Below are 24,109 nucleotides of genomic sequence, written 5' to 3'. Positions count from 1 at the left end.
TTAAGTAGGTGTAATGCCCTCAGAATGATTTTTTTTTCATCTGTGGGCTCCTGAATTTTTCATTTAAAAAACATTATTTTAAACTTTTTATGGTTCAGTAATTAACATGTTGGGTCAATTTTGGGCTTGGCACATATGGTTTTTAAATGTGGTAAAATATACATAACATAAATTTACTATTTTCGTTATTTTTAAGTGTACACATCTCTTTGGCATTAAGTACATCACAAATGTGGCATTTGGAGATGTACATCTCCAAAACTTTTTTCATGTACCTATTAAACAACAACTTACCATTTCTCTCCTTTTACCCAACTACTGGCAACAACCAGTCTGGTATCTGTTTCTGACTGTGACTACTTTAGGTGCCTTGCTTGATGTAAGTGAATCATGCCATATTTACCCTTTTGTGACTGACTTTCTTCACCTAGCATAATGTCTTCAAGTTTCATTTATATTGTAGTGCAAGAATTTTGTTTTAAAGGCTAGATAATATTTCATTGTATATGTGTGTGTGTGTGTATATATATATATATATATATCACTTTGTTTATGTATCTGTTGATAGACACTTGGGTTGCTTCTGTCTTTGGCTAATTGTGAATAATGCTGCTATTAATATGAGTGTATAAATATCTCTTTGAGCCCCTGTTTTCAGTTTTTTGGACCCAGAAGTAGAATTGTTAGATCATATGATAATTCTGTTTAATTTTTTGAGGAACCGCTATACTGTTTTCTATTTTTTCTAAAAATAATTTCAATTTTTATTTTAGATTCAGAGGATACATAGGGAGGTTTGTTACAAGGGTATATTGTGTGATGCTGAGGTTTGGGGTAGAATTGAACCTGCCACATGGGTAGTGAGTGTAATACTCAATAGGTATTTTTTTTTTTAAACAATTTTTTTTTTGAGACAGGGTCTCATGGGTCTCACTCTATCACCCAGTTTGGAGAGCAGTGATGTGACCATAGCTCACTGCAGACTCGACCTTCTGGGCCCAAGCAATCTTCTTACTTCAGTCTCCCAAGTAGCTGGGACTACAGTACATGCTATGACACCTAATTTTTTGTATTTCTTTTGGAGATGGGGTTTTGCCATGTTTCCCAGGTTGGTCTCAAACTCCTGGACTCAAGCCATCCCACCTTGGCCTCCCAAAGTGCTGGATTACAGGCCTGAGCCTCTGTGCTTGGCCCCAATAGGAAGTTTTTCAACCCTTGCCACCCTCATTTTCTCCCCTCTCTTGGAGTTCCCAGTGTCTATTGTTCCCATGTTTAGGTCCATATCTACCCAGTGTTTAGCTCTCACTGATAAGTGAGAACATGCAGTATTTGATTTTTTGTTTCTGTGTTAATTCACTTAGGATAATGGCCTCCAGCTGCATCCATGTTGCTGCAAAGGATGTGATTTCGTTCTTTTTTATGGCTCTTTGCTATACTATTTTCAATGGAGGCTGCACTGTTTTACATTCCCACCAGCAAGGCACAAGGGTTTTAATTTCTCCACATCCTCATCAGCACCAACACTTGTTCCTTTTTGTTTTTCTTTTTTCTTTTTTTTATAATAATAATCCAAATGGGTGTGTAGTGGTATCTCACAGTGGTTTTGGTTTGTATTTCCTTAATGTTTAGTGATGTGCAGCCTCTTTTCTTTATTGTTGTCATTATTTTTTTTGAGACAGAGTCTCATTCTGTCACCCAGGCTGGAGTGCAGTGGTGTAATCATAGCTCACTGTGTAGCTTCCACTTCCCGGACTCAAGCAATCCTCCCACCTCAGCCTCCTGAGTAGCTGGAACCACAGGCATGTGCCACTATGCCTGGCTAATTTTTTTATTTTTTGTAGAAACGGGGTCTTGCTATGTCACCCAGATTGGTCTCGAATTCCTGGGCTCAAGCAATCCTCTTACTTTGGCCTCTTAAAGTCCTGGGATTACAGGCTTGAGCATCTTTTCATATGCTTATTGGCCTTTATATATCTTCTTTGGAGAAATGTCTATTCAAGTCTCTTGCCCATTAGAAAAGTTTTTTTTTTTTTGGTATTCATTTTATAATTTCTTTATGGATTCTGAATATCAGTTCCTTATCAGATAGATATATGATTTGCAAGTATCCCATCCCATTCTGTAGGTCGCCTTTTTTCCTCTGTTAATGCCTTTTAATGCACAAGAGTTTCACTTTACAAAGTTTAAGGTACTTCGTATATGTTCTCCAGTCGGTTAAATTTCTCTAGCCTGCCCCTCTATTAGTATCACCTTTCTGTGCTTTCTTACCTAGAAAGGTCAGAGAAGGCTGTGCTGAAATTGAACCAGACCTTTGTATCACTAGTATCCCCTTCAGTGGGAGAGAACACCCATTTACCGATGCACCTGCTTCTCCCATAGTAGAAGTCTTTTAATTGAGAATTAGTGACTCATAAAATATTACTCATTGTTATGATTATGGGAGTAGTGTATAGAACATGCTATGACATTGGTTAACATAAGCAGCTCTATATTGGCAGTAAGAATGATAATATAACAAAAGCTGTTATCATTAATAATGTTTCATTGTAAGTGCTTTGAAAAGTATTAGCACTTATAATCCTTCTAATAATCTCTTAAAGCAGACGAGGTAACTGAAACTCAAGTAAGTTACGTGACTTGTTCAGAGTTGCCTCGCTAAGCCATTCCATCTATAACAGGTCTCTCCTATTATTTTCTGTACCAGAATCTGTCCTGTTGCCAATGTCAAGCTTTTATTTATTGTTTGTTTGTTGGGCTTGTCTCCCTTAGTAGAAGACAGGGGCTTTATCTGGCATAACAGCTGTGTCTCCACTACCTAGCATAGGACCGGCACAATAAGTATACAACTGTGAATCTGAAAGTAATGTCATGGTTCCAGGTTCAGGGCTGTTATCACAGTTGTCTCCTAGGTTGAAAAGAGGCATTAGAAAGCATCAGAGAAACAGAAAAAGCTAGTTATTTTTACTTCCCTCACCTAGACACTAAAGGTTTAAACTCATTGATTTTTAAATTTAAAAACTTTTTATTGAGGTATATATTCAGAAAAGTACACTAAATCATAAGTAAGTATATAATGCCTTGAATTTTCACGAACTGAACAGACTTGTGTAACTAGCACCCAAAACCCAGAACATTATCAGCACTTTGTACATTCTCCTTGTACTCCCATATAGTGACTGACCCCTCATCCCACGAAAGGAAAACTGCTATCCTGACTTTTAACAAAATAGGCTAATGTGCCTTTTTTAAAAAAAGAAAATATAAATGGAATTTATACTGCACAAAATGGCATTTTGTGTGAGCTTTGTTCAGCAGTATGTTGTGGCATTCTGTATTGTTGCAGATAGTTGCAGATCACTCATTTTTCTGGCTGAGCAATGCGTGTTCCATTGTGTAACATGCCACAGTTTATCTGCTCTACTTTTGAAGGGCATTTGGATTGTTCCTAATTGATATGGTTTGGCTGTGTCCCCACCCAAATCTCATCTTGAATTGTAGTTTCCATAATCCCCACCTGTCATGGGAGGGACCAGGTAGAAGGTCATTGAATCATGGGGGTGTTTACCCCCATGCTGCTGTTTTTGTTATAGTGAGTTCTCACGAAATCTGATGATTTTATAAGGGGCTTTTCCCGCTTTTGCTTGGCACTTCTCCTTGCTGCAGCCATGTGAAGAAGAATGTGTTTGTTTCCCCTTCTGCTATGACTGTAAGTTTTTTGAGGCCTCCCTAGCCATACTGAACTGTGAGTCAATTAAACCTCTTTTCTTTATAAATGTATAAATTACCCAGACTTCAGTATGTCTTTACTAGCAGTGTGAGAACAGACTAATACACTAGTTTTAGTTCATTTTGAATAGTGCCATGGTGAACGTTCTATTACATGTCTTTTTGCAAATGTAGAATATATATACATGTTTGAACCCTCTGGATTTTAAGTTAAGAACTGTTCATAAATAGAATAAATATTTTAAAATTCTTTCAGTTCCATATTGTACGTAAGCGAAGAAGGTTAGGCAGGTTAGGAAGAAAGGGGTGGATATGGAGGGAAAGAAGGAAGACAGAGGAAGGGCAATAAGATAGGAAGAGGAAATCAGGGGAGAAGAAAAGATTACAGAAAAGGAAGGGTGAAGAAAAATGGAGGCAAGCGTACAGCTGTGGGCTTTTAAATAAAATGAGATACTGAAACTAAATTCTTGTCACAATCTTGAGCATGGACTTCAAGGTTTCATTACTTCTTGAAATGCAAGTCTCTCTTCAGGCCTCATCAGCTCCTCTCAGAAGCTCTTTGGCCTCCAGTTCACCTGTTTCTCCCTATCTGTACTGTTGGCACTCCATTTCTTTTCCTAACTAGTCCTAACCAGACTCTTCATAACTGTTACTAGATATGATCTATTTTCTACCAGCAGCCATTTATATTATTATAAATAAATCTAATAAAAAATAAAAAATCAGATCATGTCGAGATAGAATAGGAATAGGACGTGGTTCCTCCATGTTTTTTTCCTTTTCTTCTTGTATTCGTAAAACCCACACCACTACTTTGCCTACACTATACCCACTAACCCCCAAGCCTTTAGTCACACAAAAAAAATAGCCATTCCTTTGTGCTGTCATAATGTTTAACCATGCCTAATTCCAGAAACTGGCCTTAGGAAATCCAAACATTGAACCAAGGTTGTGGAGTCTCCCACCTTGGGAAGGAATGCTGAACAATTGTTTATAGCCATGTTGCTTCTGGCCAAGGCACCAGGTGGCCCACTACTCGAGATAAACAATGCAACCAGCTATGCTGACCTGCACGTGTTCTACCTGTTGTGTGTGTACCTCTGATGTCAATTCTTATGCTTTGCCTAAACAAAAAGAATCCCTACCAGTTTTTTCAGGGAACCAGCTATTGGATCCTTCTGCCTTCCCTCTGTTATCTCCCTTGGGCTTGAGTACCAGCCCTGAAATAAAAAACCTTGTCTGGGAAATCTGCTTGGCTCTATGTTAATTTTTATTAAATAGGGTGCCAAAGAGCCTGTGGTCTGTAACACCTTCACTTGTTCAAAATCATTGAATGGCTTCCCTTTGTGCTTAGGTTCATTAATGAGTCATTATGTGATTAGGCTCTTCAACCTTATGCTGTGTTGATATAACCTCATTGACCTTTTCATTTCTGGAGGGCTTCAAGCCCTTTTCCAAGGGTTAGGGCTTTTGCTCACCTTTTTTCTTTTTCTGAAACACTCTTTCCCTCCTATTATCAATTGCTTAATTTCTGTAATGCTTCAGATTTATCTTGAATGTAACTTTTCCAGAGAGTTTCAGAGGGTTCTTCTAGCCCTCGTCTAAATTATTAATAGATCTCCTGGCTATGTTCTCTTACAGCATTTTATTTTAACACATATTGCAACAGATTATTTACATAATCTTTTGTCTTACAGTAGACTTTTAGCCCCCTTTGGATAAGTATCATGCCTGTTTCTTTCAACACTGTACACCCTGCACACTTGTTGCAAGGTAGGCACTCAGTAAATGCTTGTTGAAGCTTTAAGAAACTGTGCGCTGAGTGGACTGATCTCAGTGACCCACCACTTGGAATTATTTTCCTGGCTTTCTAAGTGCTGAGCTGAAGTAGTAGTGATTGGCACTGAATGACAAGAAGGTAGAGTCAGTCTATGGAGTAACAGATGTGGAATGATTGTGTAAAAAAGTCCTTTTGTTTATATGTATACACACACACACATATATCTAAATGTACAGAGAGGAATTTGGAAGGATCTTTAACAAACTCAATACAGTGGTTAACTCAGGAGAGGGAAGGAATATGAATGTTGATGGGGTTATTGTTATCTACATTTCTGTATTATTAGCATTTTATACATTGAATTTTTCTTTGCTTTTGTAATTTGGGAAAAAAGTGATTTGGCTTAAAACCAGTTTTTCCTATTGGACACTAAAGAGAATAGAAGGGGAAATTTGTATTTTTATTAGGAGAAAAGACAGACCTTGGGATAGAAGATGGGAGAAATGGACTGGAGGGGGAATGAAATGCAAAAGAAAGCATCTTAGTCACTTCTCTGTGCCCTTCCCAGTGTAGGCTTATCATCAGGCCTCTGTGTGTGAGTATATAATTTATATTGTAGAAATAACAAAACTTTCAATAATATTCCTGGAAAGAGTATAAAATTGATTTTACTGTGAATTGGGTAGTGGATATTGACTAAGGCCAACAGTAGATTCAGAGCTCTAAATAGACTTAATGACTATTAATTGTTTTTTATTAAAAAAATGAGCAGGCAATGACTATAGCATTGGTAAATAGTGTAAAGCTCTTCTTTATAGGCTTTCTTTGCTTTCAGTACATCTGTGAAGAAAGTTTTTATAATCTCTCTCTTTCAAAAAAATTTTAAACATATGAGGATGTAAGTCTCAGAAGTTAAAAAACTCATTCAGGGTTACTTAGCTGATAAGTGGTGGAAGACTGGACCAAATCCCAGATCTTCTCTTTCAAATGTGTTTTTTTTTTTTTCCTGGAAAGTATTAGGCAGGAAAAGATAGGAATTACTTATTATATAGCACACTGTAGAATGGATTTCTTAGCCATCTACATTGTGAAACATCTTTAGATACAAACACTTAAAACACTCCCAATTGGCCAGGCACAGTGGCTCATGTCTGTAATCCCAGCACATTGGGAGGCTGAGGCGAGTGGATCATGAGATCAGGAGTTCGAGACTAGCCTGACCAACATGGTGAAACCCCGTCTCTACTAAAAATACAAAAATTAGCTGGGCATGGTGGCACATACCTGTAATTCCAGCTACTCAGGAAGCTGAGGCAGGAGAATCTCTTGAACCCAGGAGGCAGAGGTTGCAGTGAGCAGAGATTGAGCCACTGCACTCCAGCATGGGTGACAGAGTGAGACTCTGTTTCAAAAAAAAAAAAAAAATTATTGAACAGAATTTAGATAGAAATTTGTTAGGAGATTGAGACCGAAACATAAAAATCAGGAATAGTGCAGTATTAAAAGTGATTCAGAAACAGTAGCTGTCAAGAATAGCAATATTTTCTAGGCCATAATTTATCACAAACATCTAAATTTCAGACTAATAGATAATTTGACAAGAGTTTGTAGATATCTACAAACTAGAGTATGGAAGAGGAATACAGTTTCATTGCTGGAACTGCGATAGAAATTAAACACATATACTTATTTTAAGTCTGTCACTGATTTACTTTTTGATCTACATTCATAGACTCCTCATTCCTTTTTGTTTTTTTTTCCATTATTAAAGTTATCAAGGAGTAGACAGCTTGAATGACTTTGCAAATCTTTACTAAAATTAATGATATAATTATTGGCATTGTGGAATAATTTCCTACAGCACAGCACAATGTATTTAATTTTTAAAGAATAGTATTTATCATAGTTTTGCATAACAAAGTATCTTTTGGAATTGTCATTGGCATGTTTTTATAAATATGTTTATTATATCTATCTTTGTATGTATTAAGAAATTAAAAGAACCTATGAGTCAGAAAAGGATTCTGAAAACCAATGTAGTTCAAATGCAACACTGGAAGTATGGGTAGATTGGCATGAATGTAGGATGCAAGAGGCCATTATTTTAGATGTGAAGGCCTGGGATTTCAAACTGAGCCATACTACCTTTAGAATTTCCAAAGGATAGATTGCCACAGATTATGCCAGCAGTCATGTTGCAAGACTGGGTTACCCCTTCAAACTGGCTTGTCAAATTTGTTAAGATCTTCTTGCAAGGAATGAATCCAAGAATATGTTGGAACTACATCTGGATGGAAATGAAATAGTGTTTCAGATTCTGAGCAGTCAGACAGATAATCTGATGATAAATTTTAGGCAGTGAACTATATTGATGTTGCTGTCAACTTAGTAGAGATATCAAAAGAATACTTGGAAAGAAATAAATTAATGTTTGTTACTGTTGTGGGAAAACCAAGATGAATAGGGAGATTAGAAGACATCAAAGTAAAGCAGCTTATCTTCATATCCAAGGACCTTCAGCATCTAAAGTTTCTTTAGAAAAGTGTTTTTCAAACTCTTTGATGGAAGACTAGATTAAAAAAAAATCCAGTCAGTTACCAACTGATACTTTTGTAAAATATAAAAATGAATTGCTAGAAAAAATCAAATGAAAAAGACATGACATACAAGGCTTGACTCTTTTATTAGTAGATTCATCAGACTTAAAATTACTCTTACACATTGCTGTAAAAGCTTTAAAATTCTTATCTCATTTTCTTATTTTGGATTAGTAGTAATTTATAGATCAGAACTGATCCATGGGCCTGTTCTTTGAGTAGCACTATTCTAGAAAGGTTTCTGTATTTGAATATTCTAGGAGTTGGCCTTAAGAATTCTATCTCAGAGGGGCGACAGTAGTATGTTACTGATAAGTAATTCCTAACTATATATTAGATAATCGGAGATACTGCTGTTTTTTTTTTTTTTTTTTTTTGAGATGGAGTCTCGCTCTGTCACCAAGCTGGAGTGCAGTGGCATAATCTCAGCTCACTGCAGCCTCTGCCTTCCAGGTTCAAGTGATTCTCCTGCCTCAGCCTCCTGAGTAGCTGGGACTATAGGCGTGCGCCACCACACCCAGCTAATTTTGTAATTTTAGTAGAGACAGCGTTGGCCAGGATGGTCTTGATCTCTTGACTTTGTGATCCTCCCACCTTGGCCTCCCAAAGGGCTGGGTTTACAGGCATGAGCCACCGTGCCCGGCCGGAGATACTGTTTTTTAAAACAAGTATGATAGATGGTTATACAAACTTTTCTGAAGATTACAAAAATTCTCAGTTAGTTGGATCAGTAAAAAATCAGAGAGGACATTGTTACTTTGTCCATGCTTTACATATATATACACATACCAAAGAATGGCTTTTGGGTAAGGAGAGAATGTTTATTATACAGTCTTCTTTTGTCAACACTCTTATTTCTGTACATTTTGAAGATCACCTTTTTTTGCTGTTTGCTTATTAAAGCTGTAATATATTTATATTTTCTAAGTTGAACATCTTAAACACTATGCCAGTGATTTGGGTAACATTTCAGTTTTTTTCTTATTGTAACTGATGAAGATTTTTAATGACTGTGATAGGCACGTTGTCAATTTTTGTTAAATTCTCTTGGTTACAAGAAAATATCATTTGCCATTTCAACTTTGTTTTATGTGGTTCATGGTAGAATTCATTTCTTATTAAAAACTTAATAAAGAACTAGTGTTAGCTTTAGTAGTCATATCATAGTATAATATGGTTTTAATCTACTCCAGAATTATAGAATTCAGGACTGGAAAACATTATACTCTAATGTTAACCATGCGATCTATGAACCCCTCTAATACTTCTCTGCCAAGTAACGGTTTAGGCTGTCCCTAAGTACCTCCAGTCACAGGGAAGCTCCATGAGTGCTTCCCTGGGCAGCTGATACTGCTATTTAGTGCTTTTCTACATTGACTTGAAACCTTTTTCCTTGCCACTTCTACCTCTTGTCACAATATAGAACAAGCTTAATTGATCCTACATGTGAGTGAAGATAGCTATAATGTTTGATATTTCTCTCTTCTGTAGGCTAACATGTAGCCTTTGCTTCTGTCATGTGATTTGTGTCCTTCCTCGTCTTTTTTGGCTTCTTCTGAATGTGATCCAGTTAGTCTCTATACTTCTTAAGGTGTAACGCTTAGAACTGAATGAAGTGTCCAAGGAATAGTTTTGACTAAGTGTGGAGTTGAGTACTGTTATCTTCATTTTCCAGGAAGCTACATTCTGTGAGGTTGTATTGGACGGAGTTGTGGGTTGCATGCCATTGATAACTGTGACCCTTAAGTGTGTTATGAAACCATTTTAGAGGGTCTTGATCTACATAAAAAACAGAATAGACTGGAACAAAAGTACACTTCTTGTAATAAAGCTAAGTATCATTGCATAACAATTTTGTTTTCAATTTATATATGAACACATAACACGTGCACACATATGCATATATACATATTACTCAGTACAGCTATCTCTACTGATGGTGATATAAAATGGTGATATAAAAGTTGTGTCAAAAAGTTTGAAAGCCTCTGGTCTAGACTAGATGCGTCCTGTACTTGTTTCTCTGACAGCTCCTTCTAGTCTCTTCTGGTTTGTAGCCTATTTACATGTCCCATCTTGATAGTCTTCTCTTTGTTTCCCTCTGAATTTCCTGCTGTGTAACAGCAAGGCATGTTGGGCTCTATTAGATTGGCTTTAGGACATTGGAAAATTACTTTAGTGCTCTTATTAAGTCTTTTCATGGTTGGAACCGCTTGAGAATTTTTGTCTGTGGAATCAGAAGTGAAGTAGCCCCATGAAGAGGCGAGGAGGTCATTTGAAGTTTTTAGTTCTGAAAATTATTGCCCCAATGAAGTAAAGGGTTTAAGGAAAATAGTGTTTGAGATAGACTCTCCTCCTCCTTATTTTTTGGTTTTGTAATTTGTACTTTTGAATACTCGTGACAGCTAATACTCTCTGTGTGCCAGGAACCGTTCTAAATACTTTATTCATGTGCACCAAGTCAGTGGATCCTCATAACAGCTCTCTGGAGCATGACTATTATCCTTATTTTACATATGAGAACACTGAGGAAGAGAGATTATTTAACTTGCACAAGGCTTTAGAATTTATAGTGTGTAACAGTAGCATCTCAAGCAGCAATCTTAAGAATGAAATCTTTTCAAACTACCTAACAGCCAAAAATACGTGGATGGCACGCTTATCCCATCACCCTGTAGTTCCAGATATGCTCATATAGCAGATGCTAAGTCTTTTCATAATCATTTAAAATATAAGAATTTGAAGACATAAAAACCTTTTTTTTCTATCTTTAGAAGGCACTTTTCAGTAACAGGAAAGAGAATCCTTTAATGACACTTCAAAATCTGTTAATTCTTCCCTTCCCTTTCTTCCTCACTCTTCTATTATCTCATTCTCTATTTTTAGCTCCACGCTGTCATCAGTTTCCTACTACAATTCTCTCTCTCCACTTCTTCATTTTCCTTTTTTTTCTTCTCATCTCCCTATCTCCCCATCCCCACTGCTTTTCCATGTGTTCTTTCCTTTAGTCTGCTTTCGTGCTTCCCACATTCATTTAAATTTATTTTTTTAATATAAGATAAGCATATATTGAGCACCAGGTAAGTGTGAGGCATTGTTGAGATACAAGCATAAATAAAGCATGTAGCATGAAAGCAAATCAGGGTGAGATCAAAGCTCTGGCAGTTCATTCCCTTGAGAATCTGAGCTACAGGAGCATGCCAAGGTAAATACTCCGCAGGCCTTCCCTATATGGATTAGGAATTTCTATGGGATTTAGATAATAGTAGGCAAATGACATAAAGTATGAGCCCCAGAGTTCAGAGAATAGGGAGCACATCCATTTAGGACATGTTTTGGATCATGGCATAAAAACAGTGGCCTATAAAGTTTACAGGAATATTTTGATTATAAAAATTAGTAGTGTTCAGTATAACAATTACTTCTTATAAAATAACACCGTACATTGAATGTATGAAAATGGTATTTAAGTTGGCCTTGTCCCTGGGGATCTCTTATATAACATTTATTAATATGAGTAATAATTACCAGCATTCCCACAGTTGGAATAGCAATCAGTCTAGGACATTTCTGTAACTTGTTTGACCTTGTCCACTCCAGCTCCACCTTGCTCACTTGCAGTATTTATGAAATAGTTATCACGTACTTCCTAAGTGCCAGACAATATGCTGCTGGACAGTGAGGGATCCAGGGTTTAATGCTTTCTATTTCTTACTAGAGTTTTCAGTCTAGCAGTGTCTGTCTCCTAGGTTTTGCCCTTACTTAAAGACAAATGCCCAAAACTATTTCTCCTCCTCACTTGGCCAGATCCAATGCCTTCTTTGAGGCCAGTTGTATTCCAGTGAACCTTCCTTGGTTACCCAAGCTAAAAGTGGTTTCTCTGCTCTTTTCTTTGCTCCTATTGTGTTTATTTGCTTTAACCACTAATTTGGCAATTAATCATGTTAATTGCTTTGTGACTTGTATCTATTGTTGTCTTGACTTGTTATTTAAATTGTGTTGTGTTTGACTTTCACAGTTGGATTTTTGTCTTCTGATTACAAGTTCTCGAGAATAGAGACTCCTTTGTATAACTCTGATAGCAATGATCACTCCAAACTTTTTTTTCATTATGCACCCTGTCTTAGTCTGTTTGGGTTGCCATAGCAAAATACCTTAGACTGGGTAATTGATAAACAACAGAAGTTTATTGCTCACAGTTCTGGAGGCTAAAAAGTCCAGGATCAAGATTCTGGTAGATTTTATCTGGTGAGGGCCTATGCTCATAGATGGTGCCTTCTGTGTGTCCTTCCATGGCAGAAGGGCAAAGAGGCAGATAAGTTCCCTCAGGCCTCTTTTATAAGGACACTGATTCTATTTATGAGGCCTCCATCTTCATGACCTAGTCAGCTCCCAAATGCCCTACCTCTTAATACCAACACATTGGGGATTAGATTTCAATAGGAGTTTTGAGGGGACACAAACATTCAGACTATAGCACACCCCAAATCATTTTAATGTGTACCTCTGCTACATGTATATTTAATTGTAAAAATATATTTATAGATTATAAAACATACATAAAATGTAAACCTGAAATGATATAAAATAAAATAAGCAATACTATAAAAATAATTTATATTACTTATAATGTGGCATTTTTACCTGCCATACCTGAAAAAGAAATCTAAAAATATATGTAGATACCAATGGAAGAAATGTTTTTGTCATAAATTGAGTGTCCAGAAATGTGAGAATCTGTCTCTGGACTCTTTATTCTGTTTTACTGGTTTCTCCATCTTTGTACCAACATCAATATTTAGTTACTAACATTTATAATAAATTTTGAAATCCAGTAGAGCAAATTTCCTATCAAGGTTTTTCTTAGTGTGGTAAAATACATATAATATAAATTTACCATTTTAATCATTTTTAAGCATACAATTCTGTGAAATTAAGTATATTCATATTGTAGTACAGTCATCGCAACTATCCATCTGAAACTCTGTACCCATTAAACAATAGCTTCCTATTTCCCTCTCCCTTCAGCCCCTTGCAACTACCATTCTACTTTCTCTGACTATGAATTTGGCTACTTTAGATACTTCATGTAAGTGGAATCATATAGTCTTTGTCCTATTTTGACTGACTTATTTCTCTTAGCATAAGGTCCTCAAGATTTATCCATGTTGTAGCACGTGTCAAAAGTTCCTTCCTTTTTAAGGCTGGATAATATTCCATTTCATAGTGTGTTTGTGTATACACACAACACACACACACACACACACACACACATACGGTACTGTTTATCCATTCATCCATAGATGGACACTTGGATTGCTTCTACCTTTCGTCTGTTGTGAATAATCCTACTAAGTTTTTCTTCTTCAAGAGAATCTGATCTATTCTAGGTTCTTGGCATTGTATTTGCATTTAGAATCTGCCTTCCAGATTCCAGATCAATTTAGGGAGAACTGACAACTTTTCATTATGAGTCTTTTTTTTTTGAGGCAGGGTCTTACTCTGTGACCCAGGCTGGAGTGCAGTGATGTGATCATGGCTCATTGCAGACTCTGCCTCACTGGCTCAGGTGATCCTCCCACCTCTGATTCCCAAGTAGCTGGCATTACAGGTACGTGCCACCATGCCCACTATTTTTTTTTTTGTACTTTTTGTAGAGACAGGGTTTCTCCATGTTGCCCAGGCTGATCTCAAACTTTTGAGCTCAAGTGATCTGCCTGACTCGGCCTCCTAATGTGCTGAGAGTATAGGTGTGAGCCACTGTGTCTGGCCTCATGATGAGTCATCTAATCCATGAACATGAGATCTCTGTTAATTTATGTGTTTACTTATTTTCTTCTTAATAATAGCTTTCTGCATAGATCTTGCACATCTATTGTAACATTAATTTCTATATATTTGATCATTTGATATTATTTTAGATGACATCTTTCTAAAAGTTTTATTTTCTGACTGTTGATGGTGTATGGAAATATAATTGACTTCTATGTATGCTCTAATAACTTTGCTAAACCCACATATTAATTCCAATGGTGCATATGCACATTTACAAAATTTTCTATGTGCGCAGTCACATTTTCTGCAACAAAGTAAGTTCTATTTCTTTTTTTCCAATTTTTACACCCCTCATTTCTTCCATCCTGGCTAAGACCTCCAGTACAATGTTGAATAAAACTGATGAGAGCCTGTATTCTTGTTTCATCTTCTATCTCAAAGAAAAAAATTTCAATGTTTTATTTTTAAGTATGATGTTACTTTCAGTTTTTTATAGATAGCCTTTATTAGATTAAGGAAGTTCTCTTTTATCCCAGTTTATAGAGAGATTTTAAAATTATGAATGGATGTTTAATTTTATCAGACACTTGTACTTATTGAGGTAATCCTATTAATTTCCTCTTATTCTCTTACAGAGTTAATTAAATGCACATATTAGAAAAGAAGAAAGGTTGAAAATTAATAAGCTAAGCATCTATCTGAAAAAGTTAAATGATTTTTCCCTTTCCTAGTTAGCTGTTAAAAATAGTATGTGAGCCCATCATTTCTACTGAAACCATATTGTAATTTAAACTACATTTTTGTTATAGGGACACCTACCAACATTTAAAAATACTTCCTACTCTAAAGTAGAGTTGAAGTTTATCATTTATAAATGGAGATACGGCATAGAAGCTGAGAATAACAGTTGACGCCACATGAACTGGCAAACACATTTTCTTGAATATTTTAATTTTGTAATTTAAAAAACATTCTGGGCTGAGTCACTTATTTTGGTAATGGCATTTTGGAATTCTATGCTAAGAATTAAATTTATCATTTTCCTGGTAGGGTCTAGCCATACTATTTAGTGTTTAGAGATAGAATATACTTGATCTATCAAGAGTATCATATGTCATCAAATATATAGCCCCATTCCCCTGAAAAATAGTGTACAAAATGTATCTCAGTGCAGTTTTGTTGTCTTCTTGTACCAATTTTAATTTGTACTTTTTGCTTGTAAAAGGGTCTAGGACTTGACCTTGTGGATTTTGATCTAGCCAGTTAAATGGGGTATAATTATAGACCTTTCAAGGCTGAATATGTAAGATTTCGTAAATCAGTTCAGATGCCTTTGCAGATAAAATGCCCGTGTTATATGTTATTTAAGTAGATGTTAAGATGTCCTTTGTCAGTCTTCCAGCTTCTTTACTGCTGCGTCCAGTCTAGAAACCATGATCATTTTTGAAACTAAGTAATCGATAGCAGATTTAATTCAGAGAAAAGAAATTAATTCTAAAAGATGAAAATGTAGTAGTTAAATTAACTAATTCACTGTAATATGTGACTTAGTAGTCATTTAAAAGGCAATTATTAATCTTTAAGCCTATTTTATTTGAGAGTCACTTGTTATTTTAGGTTGCCAAAGTTGAAGACTTCCTTCTCAGCTGATGTTAAATATTGTTGGTTAAGCACAAACGTCACTATCAAGAAAACAGGAAACTATGTAGGACACATGCCAAATGGTAAATTAATAGTCATGGTAAAGGAAACTGACGTAGACTCAGGGAAGGAACCCTGGACTCATCTACTTTGTTCTTTTTAGGTGGCTTGAAGAATAGAAATGGTCTAAGTCATTATTTTTTAAAGACAGTATATCAAAAAACAGGGTTAGCCCTATTAAACTAGAAAGAATTAATTGTCTTATATTTTGCATTATTTTAAAACTGGTAATGTTTTAAAGGTTGTAGAATATCTTCTTAAAGCTTTGTTAATCTAGATTAATTCTTGGCTATCACTAAAAAAGCTATAAAATGTAGTAAAATTTGCCTACTTTTATTTTTTATAAATAAAAACCTTAATAATTTGAGTTGGATCTCAGTAATTAGGAGCAAGTGATAATTTAAAGAGTAGTCAAATCCAAATTTACCTTTCATTTTTTATTTAAAGTTTATTTATTTAAAGCATTTGTTAAATCAATCAGCAGTATCATCATTATAGAGTCTATGTCATTACAGGGGCCTTGTTCCCTCTCTTGCAGCCTTGATTTACATGTTTACAGTTTTTATACTTATTACTGATAAATAATTTTCTTTTCATTAGAACACATGTAATAGAACCTCTTTTTGGCAATATTTTGTCATCTTTTACTTCTCATTTTTCTAGGTACTTAATAAAACATCATTTGTTGAAAACATTAATAGTTCACTATAAGATTTATAGTTATAAATCTTTGTAAGTCACTAATTATAATTTATAATTCACTAATCACAAGATTTCTCATTAATCTGATGGTTTTCTTTTAAATTATTAAGAGATGGTTTAATAGTAATTAAGAAAGTGGGCCATGGAGGCAGACACCCTTGATTTGGATCCGAGCTCTGTCACTCACTAGCAAGTTACATGGCACCTACATGTCTCAGTGCCCTCATCTATAAATTGGAGGTAATAACAGCACCTATCTTGGAAGTTTGCTGTGAGTTTAAACAGTTTAATGTAGTTAAAGAACTTAGAATAGTGCCTGCTGCATAGTAAATGCCTGACAAATATTAGCCACTGTTATTTGTTTATTGTGAAAATAGAATAATTTTAGGTAATAAAGTTTAAATTCTGAGTTGTGTGTACAGTTCTTTAAAGGGAAGACCTACCATAAATAATCATACTTCTGCCTTCCTTGGAGGTAAGGATGAGCATATCATACCAATTCCATCAACAGTCTTTTTTTTTTAATCATAAAAAGAATACAACACTAGGAGTCAAGATTTATGCATTCATTCAGCAAACCTTTATCCTTGTACGTAGATAATTGTTGGAGTGTTCACCTCCTGGATATCAGTGCTAGACACTGGAGATTTAAAGATGCCTAGACCATGGAGACTGAGTTATGGTTAGAGCGTCCTGAAAGTGGTTTCCAGTCCTAGAGTGCCTGTGAGACCCTTTGCTCTTTGATGTCATCGTCTGTAAAATGACAGTTCTTGAGTTTAGTTTATGAGTGTTAGTAATATGCTAAAATTTCATCAGTGCTGGATACTTAGCACTGTGCTAGGTGCCATACTAGGACTTATTTAAAAAAGAGTATAACATAGTTCTTGACACTAGAATCTTATGATCTGGTTGGGAAAACAAGCCACAATGAGAAAAATAGGTAATACTGGGAGTCACGTGATTAAATGTAAAATAAGAGACTCAACAGATGAGAATATGCGAAGGTTCTTATGCTCAGCATTTTATTGCGTCAATGATTAACTGCCGTTTCTGCAATAAAGTACTAGACTAAACTACCTCCTTTGATGCTATCAAGAATTCCCACTTGATAATTCCTACTTGCGTAATCTGTATAATGTGAGTTTAACTCCCTTTGTTCACCCACATGTTAAATTTTAAAATAGTGCATTCCCGGTATATTTAGGTAATTTGAAATTGGTAAGAGATACATTTTTACAGCATAGTTTTTCATCCAAAAACCCTTTCTACACTCTAATGCCAAGATATGTTTTTTGTTCTTGTTACTGCTATATTCACTTAGTGCCAGACACATAGTGAGCACTGAAGAAATATAGTTGAGAGAAAAATTTGAAATTATACTTAACTGTCAGCAATTTTAAAATAGTTTAAAAATAATTTTTAAATTAAAAGTGATTCAATTTGGAATATTGGCTTTTTCAACCTTGGCTATAACTATGTGTGAGGACAAGTTGCCATTCTATAAATATAACTTTAATATAGCCAGTAGCTTTTTCTTTACTAGCTTTTTCATATTTGTATAAGGACATAGCTTTCTAGCTGAGTGAATTTCCCTGCTATATTAGTTATCTGTTACTGATTTCTGACAGCAGTTTCATGAGAGACCTTAAGCTAGAACTGCCCAGCCAAGCCATTCCCCAATTCCAACCCAAAGAAACTGTGAAAGATAATAAACGTTACAAATGTGAAGTTCTGTGATATCACAATATAAAGGCTTTCATATGCTTTACTTGAAGACTATTCATCAGTGTATCAGCCTGAATTCCTTCCTTCTGAAGAGGAGTGAAGTACTTTAAAAGAGAAAGATAAAATCAGGCCATCATAGCCAAGTTTTCATAGTCAAATAGAAAAGGGTTGTATTTAGCCTTAACATAGTTTATAATTGTGTCCAAGAACCATGGTTCATGCCTATAATCCCAGACTTTGGGAGGCTAAGGTGGGAAGATTGCTTGAGGTCAGGAATTTGAGACTAGTCTGGGCAAAGCAGTGAGACTTTGTCTCAAAAAGAAAAAAAATTGAGCTGAGTGTGGTGGTGCACCTGTAGTCCCAGCTACTTGGGAGACTGAGGTGGGAGGATTCCTTGAGCCCAGGTGTTCAAGGCTGCATTGAGTTATAATTGTGCCATTACACTCCAGCCTGGGCACTAGAGCAAGACACTGTCTCTTAAAAAAATTGCAATAGTAAAATAGTTTATAGTTTATGTTCGTTATAAAAATCAAACAATGTAGAAAGCTGCTGGGTGCAGTGGCTTACTCCTGTAATTCCAGCTTTTTGGGAGGCTGAGGCAGGAGGATTGCTTGATTCCAGGAGTTTGAGACCAGCCTGGGCAACATGATGAACCTTGCCTCTACTAAAAATACACAAAATTAGCTGGATATGGTGGCATGTGCCTGTGGTTCCAGCTACTTGGGTGGCTGATGTGGAAGGATCGCTTGAGCTCGGAAATTTGAAACTGCAGTAAGCTGTGATAACACTACTCCAGCTTGGGTGACAGTAAAACCTTGTTTCCAAAAAATAAAAAAATGCAGAAAGGTAATTAGAAGAACATTGTGAAAATCATTTCAAATTTGGCCACATTTTGGTTAATCTCCTTCTGAAATCTGTTTATGTGTGTAGATATACATACTTACAAGTATCCTTTTTCCATAAATGGAATCATACTGTTTATGTGTATTTTTAAAATTTTTATATATTATCAATTTTTAACATTACCATGGGTTTAGAATTTACTAAAACTCCCCTAAGTGCTGTATGACGTTGGAAAGATCACTTACTTAAAGTGGGGACTGGCGGGGGTAATATCCCCCAAAGCATAATCAAGTCAAAATGATAATCTCCAGTTAGCTTGAGGCCTTCTGTTTTGCTGAGAGGAATATACAAATTTTGGGCCAAGAGTCAAACTGTTTAAGGCAACAGAGGAAAGCTCTTTTAAACCCATGCTCTTTTTTTTTCTTTTTTTTTTTTTTTTTTGAGACAGTGTCTTGCTCTGTTGCCCAGGCTGGAGTGCAGTGGCACGATCTTGGCCCACTGCAACCTTCATCTCCCGGGTTCAAGCAATTCTCCTGCCTCAGCCTCCTGAGTAGCTGGGACTACAGGCATGTACCACCACAGCCGGCTAATTTTTGCATTTTTAGTAAAGATGGGATTTCAGCATGTTGGCCAGGCTGGTCTTGAACCCCTGACCTCAGGTGATCTGCCTGCCTCAGCCTCCCAAAGTGTTGGGATTACAGGCGTGAGCCACTGTGCCTGGTCCCCAGGCTCTTTTTTGGTTAACAGAAAAATGGGTATCCTCCTTTTGTGCAAATTGAATTTTCACAGTAAATTAAAGAGCATAATCAAACCAATTTTAAACAGAGGTATCTTAAGAAGAGGAAACATTGTAGTTTAATTTTAGGAGAAACATGTCTTTGGCTTGTTTCCTATAAACCTATTTATCCTAGGTAATATAAGGAAGATAGAATGTAACATATGTTAATTAATTTGCCCCACATTTCATTGGAATATAAGCTGAGTGCCACTCAGGAGAAAGAGACCTACCAATGGCAACTTTCCTCTGTTGCCTTGGGCACTTTGGCTCTTGGTCCCAAATTTGTATATTCCTCTTAGCAAAGCAGAATCCCTGCAGATAACTGGAGATTATACTTTTGACTTGAGCGTGCTTTTAGGAAGTATTACTCCCTATACCCCTCTTTCCCATTCCCACTCAAGTAAGTGATCTTTCCAATATCATAAAGCACTAAGGTGAGGTTTTGTAAATTTTTCTTCTGTATTTTCTGTGACATTTTAGTGGCCCTTATAGATTGGCTAGCCCACTCATTAACCTGACTGTTTCCCTAGAAGATTTGGAGGTCATCTCACACTTTAAACTCTCGATTTCCTTTTCCCTAAACATGCTCCTTTCCCAGTCAGCCTGTTTAATAAATCCATTTGTCTCATCTCCACTGCTGCTACCCTAGTCCAAGGATCCATCATCTTTCTTTCTTTCTTTTTTCAGATTCAAAGTGGTTATTATTATTATTATTATCCTACCTGCATTGGGTTTTCAGTCCCAGTGGGGATTGAGAAACCTGGTGAGACCAGTAGCATCCCTGGGGGGTAAACACAAGACTCATCCACATTGCTCCCAGCTGCCCTGGCCTTCCTACAACTCTTAGAGGTTTGCAGTCCCTATTTCTCATAGCCAGCTATGTAATGGTATCTTTCCCTGAAATAGTAGAGACTTTGGGCAGCATCCCGTTCCAGGTGGATAACTACACCCTGAAACACTTCTTTCCATGACTGAAGGTGAGAGGCTGAAGGGGATGGTCTTTACACTCTGTGGCCCTGTGCGTTCCTTTCCAGCGCCATTTTTGCTCTCATGCGCCTGAGTCTGGGCCTCATCTGCCAGGTGGGCTACGCTCTGCTTAGCCCCCACATCACAGAAAACTTGTCTTCTCACCGAAGACCATGAAGTGAATGTTTACTAAAGCAGCAGCATTATCCTGCACCAGAGTTAGAAAGTGGACAGGCAAGGATCTCTGTAGATAGTGGAGAAGTAGGTAACACCATCTACAAATGCATGTTGGTTTTGCGCCATCATTTTTCTTGACTCAAATGGCCTCCTATCTGGTCTGGTTGTGTTCATTTTATCTCTTATGGTCTTTTTTTTGCTCTTCTCTCCCTCATGTACTGTGCTCTAGCCACATTGCTGAGATATATCAAGATTTCTTCCCCAGATGTACCAAGCTTGTTCCTGCTTTACACGTTTGCACCAGCTGTTTCTTCTGCCTGGAATGCTCTTTCCCAGAACTTGGCATGGTGGGCCCCTTTGTGTTACTCAGTTTTCGGATTTCACATCCTCCAGAGGTCCTCTTTGATCTTCCAGTGTAAAGTAGCTCCTGCTTCATTGCAGCACCCTGTTTCATTTTCCTCATAGCATTCAGCAATCCTAAACCATCTTTATATGTTTGTCTCTTGTTTATCATTTTCTTCTTCCCTCATTGGAATTTAAGTACCATGAGACCGTACATCTTCTCTGGCTTGTCCATCCTATAATCCTAACACTTACAGCAATGCTTGATAAATCTTATCTAAATGAAAAAAATCAGTGAATGAACCAAAGAGATAGAGAAATATACTTTTTTCTTTATAAAACTTTAATTTTTAATTGACATAGGAGTTTACATTTTTATGGGGTATGTAATGATGTTTTGATACATATAGTGTATAGTGATACAATCAGGTTAATTAGCATGTCCTCATCTCAAACATTTATCATTTCTTTGTGATGGAAATATTTAATATCCTCTTTCTAGCTATTTGAAACTATTTATTATTGTTAACTATAGTCATCTACAGTGGTATAGTATACTAGGACTTATTCCTCTTACCTTGCTATAATTTTGTATCCTTTAGGAAATCTTTTCCTATCCCCACTAGAAATGTACCTTTTAATACCTTGAGATTGCTGGAACCAGCTGTTGATGTAGTAAGGGAGGAAGGCAACGTGGCAGGGCACAAAAACGCTTTCCCAGTCCTGGTTAAAGTATATAATAAAGAGTGTGGCTCTAACAATGAGTGTAACCATTCAGGAAAAAAACAATTTCTCATTGAAAAAGGAGTGAGTTATTCAAACAAACTGGAATCAAGTTAATTATGTGGATTTCCTGTACTACTACTAACTTCAGTCGTTAAGCTAAGTAGTTAGACAATTTGATCCTCCAGGCCAAAAAAGATACTTGATTGTAAATGGTGTTTTTAATAATTTTAAAGCATTACAGTTGAATGCAATAGAAGGAAAACTCTTAGTGTTCTTATAGGGTTCATAACAGCATGCTCATAATGACAGGATGCTCATTACCATCATTAGATTGTACTTTATAATGCTAGAATTTGTGTTTTCTATAGTCTTTTAAAATAACTGCTATGTTGTGGGCTAGAAAAGATTATGGAAATATGATACCTCTAAAATACACTCTGAAGAATTTTTTTATATTGAAAAGAAAATGAGAAAGTACTCTTAAAACGTGTAAAAAATAAAAATAGGTTACCATTCAATTGCTGGTGTGACTTTGTTGTTTAGTTTATAAACTGTTTTTTTTTTTAAATTTTTTATTTTTTTATAAACTGGTATTTTTATTGGCCTCTGAAGATAATGAGCAATAATCAACTTAGTGACTTATGTTAAATACATCTGAGTTAAAGTTTCTGTTTTTGTTTTCTTTCTTTTTTATATAACTCTGTTATTTAGGCTGGAGTGCAGTGGCACCATGTTGGCTCACTGCAGCCTCCACCTCCCAGGTTCAAGCAATTCTCCTGTCTCAACCTTCTGAGTAGCTGGGATTACAGGTATATGCTACTACACCTGGCTAATTTTTGTATTTTTAGTAGAGATGGGGTTTCACCATGTTGTCAAGGCTGGTCTTGAACTCCTGACCTCAGGTGATTCGCCCACCTTGGCCTCCCAAAATGTTGGGATTACAGATGTGAGCCACCGCACCTGGCCATTGTCTGGTTCTTTTCTTTCACATTCAGATAGTTTTGGGAAAAAGTAATAGTAAATCTAATGTGGGGTCTGAGTTAGTTTATTTAAGCCAACATTTTTTGAATTTATTTTTAAATGACTCTTGCCCTTCCAAGTCACTATGGAGGGAAGTTGAACATTTATCTCAACTATGCTTCCATTCATTAAACTACTTTTATAGGTTCCTTTTAAGAATTGCTTCACAGCCAGTTTTTGAATTATGAAACAAAATTAGCCTTCTTGCTTTAGTTTATAAATTAAAGACCTCATCTTTTTATAACAAAATTAAGCATATTACTTTCTCAGTCGACTTCATGTTAGTATTTTATTAACTTATGAAGCCTATGCAGCTGTTATGCAGTTGAACTTATGACTTCTAAGATCATAAATTATCTTGTACAGTAAATATGTGATGAGCAAGAAACATTATATAACTTTGTGGAATAAAGACTGAAAAAAAAAACCAGGCCGGGTACAGTGGCTCATGCCTATAATCCTGACACTTTGGGAGACAAGATGGGAAGATCACTTGAGTTCAGGAGTTCGAGACCACCCTGGATAACATAGTGAGACCTCCTCTCTGAAAAAAAAGGAAAAAAAGCCAGGTGTGGTAGGCAGCACCTATGGTCCCAGCTGCTTGGGAAGCTGAAGTGGGAGGATCACTTGAGCCAGGGAGATTGAGGCTGCAGTGAGTAGAGATTGCACCACTGCACTCCAGCCTGGGCTACAGAGCGGGACCTTGTCTTGAAAAACAAAAGAAAACACCAATCTGTTCAGACCTGGGTGACTACCCCCTGCCTTTTAAATTTGCATTTTTCCTGAAATTGAGTGTGCATTGTGCTTTCCTGCAGATGAAAGTTAGGGTGTGACAAATCTAAAGGAAGCATCGTACCTTTGTGGAAGGAAAGAAAACGATCTGGTACCAGAAAAAGGGCGAAAGTGGGCTCTTTTTTGTACTAACAGAATGAAAGCTAAGAGTCCATATTTAAAATGTGATCACAAAACTATTCTTATTTTATAGTTCTTGGCATAAGAATAGACATGTGCTTTGGATAATATACCTACTTTTAAAAGTTGAGATATGCTTTTTTGAGAGAAGTAGTTGAAATACACTGTTGGTGTGCTTCAACTGGTTAGAACACATGTAAGTTTTATTCATTGTGAAATAAATGAATTATCTGTTTTAGGATAAGTCTTATTGTCTTGGCTTCCATGACAATTAAAGGCTTCTATTTTGTTCTATAAGCCAGTGTTTTAATCTGTTATGTATAAAGATACTTTTTGTTT

The 24,109-nt window shown here is 36.3% G+C and overlaps 1 protein-coding gene across 6 annotated transcripts in view; it reads left to right on the top strand.

Annotated features, from left to right (window-relative positions):
* Positions 1–24,109, top strand: part of BABAM2 (BRISC and BRCA1 A complex member 2) — a 450,382-nt gene that overhangs the window by 20,460 nt on the left and 405,813 nt on the right. The gene's annotated exons all lie outside the window — the stretch shown is intronic.

The sequence above is a fragment of the Callithrix jacchus genome, chromosome 14 (genome assembly GCF_049354715.1).
Source record: "Callithrix jacchus isolate 240 chromosome 14, calJac240_pri, whole genome shotgun sequence".
Taxonomy (NCBI): domain Eukaryota; kingdom Metazoa; phylum Chordata; class Mammalia; order Primates; family Cebidae; genus Callithrix; species Callithrix jacchus.
This window is presented reverse-complemented; position numbering and strand designations above follow the sequence as displayed.